At 39.0% G+C, this 3,026-nt stretch overlaps 1 long non-coding RNA gene across 1 annotated transcript; it reads left to right on the top strand.

Annotated features, from left to right (window-relative positions):
* Positions 1-203: 203 nt before the first annotated feature.
* LOC145981011 (uncharacterized) lies at positions 204-2,369 on the top strand. Its single transcript, XR_014440914.1, has 3 exons — positions 204-377; positions 1,730-1,914; positions 2,255-2,369. It is a non-coding gene; the product is annotated as an uncharacterized LOC145981011 (long non-coding RNA).
* The last annotated feature ends 657 nt before the right edge of the window (positions 2,370-3,026 follow it).

Raw genomic sequence — 3,026 nt, forward strand, 5'->3', positions numbered from 1 at the left:
AGTTAATAAAGGATAGAAAAAAACAAGGAGTACGACCAATTAATAACTACCTGCACGTGGTAAAAACCACACCGGAAACGTATCGCAAATCAAAATCCGCGTTCTGCCTACAACGTCGTCATTTCTGGCCAACGAAAACGTGGCCTCGAAGGCCGACCATCGCGTCAGAAGGAATGAGGCAGCGGAACGAGGAACTGGAAGGTGTAACGACCCAGGACCTTGCGGCGGGGAAGAAATGAAAGGGATCAAAAGCGCATGCAAGCGGTGCAAGTACAAGGACAATTGATGTGTATAAAAGACACCGGTCACCAGGTTCGAGCATCGTTTCTGTAGCATCTGAACAGCACAGCAAACTCTCATCCAACATGAAGGTCTTGGTAAGTTTATTCTTGATATCACGAGTGATCATTTAACAGAAAAGTATCAAGTTTTACGCTCAATACGACGGTATGCTTCCTTGAAGAAGTTTTCTTGTTATCAAGATATTCCGGGTTCGATTCCCAGTACGTGGATCAGTGGTTTGTATATCTTTTTCTACACAGCCTGATTAGCTCATAAAATAACTTCAGAACAATTTGCGGATTTTCCACCCCACATTTAGATTTAGGCACAGTGGCGGCGATTGGGTTCTAAAACTTGGGGGGCGGTAAGGGTCCAAAACTGAGGGTGACAATGGCAGTTTACTTGCCCTTGGTAGAAAAGGTTTAGCATAATGCGGGGCCAAAATGCCAAAAAGTGGGAGGCAACTGTCCCCCACGCCTCCCCACCCCACATTCGCCTGCAACTGATTAGGCAGACACAATAGCTAGAAATCTGCTACTAGAGTTGAGTTGATGAGTTTTTGTTACAAGTCCACTTTATGCACATATAGGCTAATCGGGACTGGACCTACAGTTTAAGGTAGGATCCGAACCACCGTGTGCTTCAGTCTGCTACTAGAGAACGAATAGCATGGATAGACTGACCTACCCACCCGAAGGATGTGGGTTTACGTCCTGGCCTGGGCATTCCTTTGTGGGTGTCACTTGATCAGTTTTATGTAATCATCATTCATCTCAATCATCCCGATTAGCTAAAACAGTAAGAAAGCTACGTAAAATAAAAAAGTACAAATACCTATGCCATGAAAGACAAAATGAATAGGTTGTTTCCTTACATATAATTTAGCGTAAGAACAGTTTGTCGAAACAGAAATAAGTTCTCAAACGATTCTTATTCACTTACATTGTGAGTAATACACTTAGATTCAGCATTCCCACCTTGGTATTCATAAGGCATACTTTTGTGTTCATTCAACATTTTTTTATTTGATTGTTCATTCCTGGCAATTATGGTTAAATACGAGTAGAAACGACATCACTACAATCTTTTAGACAAAAACAAAATTAGCTATCAATGTCTTAAGTGAAGTGCCTCGACAATAACTGATGATAACGTCGCCTTGTAATGGTCCCGGGTTCGATACTTGATAGCGTAGGTCCAGTCCGCATTAGATCATTTGTTCATAAATTGAACATATAACTAATGTAAACATTACTGCCTAAGGCAAAGATCTTATCACGCTCTTACCGAGGTTCATCCATATCCTTGGCACGTTCTGTACAAAATCATACAAACGTACAGTTAACGAAAGTAAATGACTTTCTTCCCTTTTTCCTCATTCATATCTAGTGTTACATCAAGCATTGTTGGCAATCCTCTTTTAAATACAAATTATTCTTTCTTGCAGGCTCTTTTCGTCCTCTTCGCCGTCTTGGCTGTTGCCTTCACCCAGGAGGCCAACAGGGAGAAGAGAGGAGTCTACGGTCTTGGCTACGGCCTCCCAGCTTACGGTTATGGCGGCTACGGTCTTGGCGGCTATGGACTTGGCTACGGCTACGGACATGGATTGGGATATGCTTACTACGGTTAAAGGTAAATATACATTTATCTACGTTTCACATAAATACAAAGATTGCTCATTTCATTCAATATGTATAATAATTCTAATGTCTGGTGTAAATTTTCATCACTGATAGATTAGTTTAAACTGAAGAAATGACAAAGAGAAATCATATGTTACTATTGCTCATTATTTAATCCATCTTTTTGAATTCAAAATGTTGATTAAATAAGAAAAGAACCAATTTAATTTGGATCTTATGAACATAAATATTCTTTAAAAAGTATTCTTACTGTGTATGTTTGTTCATAATATTTTAAATTATACCTTATGCGTATTTTAACAAAAGTTGTTTCTTTTTACTTTCTACAGTTACCAGTATGTCACATCTGGAGATTGAACTTTGCTGTCAACCAAGCGTCAACACACCTTAGTCACCAATGAACGAAAACTGTACATAAAAAATACCCCCCAGAAATAAAAAGACTGTCCTATTTGTACAACACTGTTATTATTTCCTAACCATTTCATTCAGTTCAAAGTTTTATTTACTTTTGTATCCATTTTGCCAAATGTACAGTGGGATCCATGAGTATTTCCGTGCAAATTGTCCATGACTCTTTTCATTAATTTTTATCTTACGTCCTATGTGTTTTCAAGGAATGGATTTTTCTGTATACTGGTGCAGAAATTGTCAACGGTTTGTTTTTAGCTTTCTTTTACTTCTTGAAGCTCAACCTGGGTCAAATAAAGTGCACGAATATGGTGATGGACAATTTGCACGGTGATACTCAAGGATCCCACTGTACAGTCACGGACACTGAAGGCTTCGAAATGCACCATTGTTTTTTAAGGATATCATTGCAATCCAGAACTGTACATAGTACCCGGATCTTCTATCTTCACAAAAGAAACTAAAGAAAGTGATCTATGTAAGTGATGTCAATATTCTGCTTCTATTTCCGGACTGAGGAAAAGACTATCATTTCCAGACTAGATAACAGGGTTGCGCAACGTTGGGTAGAATGGGGGTATTCAAAAATTTCAGATGTTCTAAAGTTAATGCAGAATATTGTTTTCTTTGTTATTGTTAAAACTGATTGGGGGAGAGGTCAACAATCGCTATCTGGAGATCGTAGCCCAA

Source organism: Lepisma saccharinum, chromosome 28 (genome assembly GCF_977018435.1).
Source record: "Lepisma saccharinum chromosome 28, izLepSacc3.1, whole genome shotgun sequence".
Lineage (NCBI taxonomy): Eukaryota > Metazoa > Arthropoda > Insecta > Zygentoma > Lepismatidae > Lepisma > Lepisma saccharinum.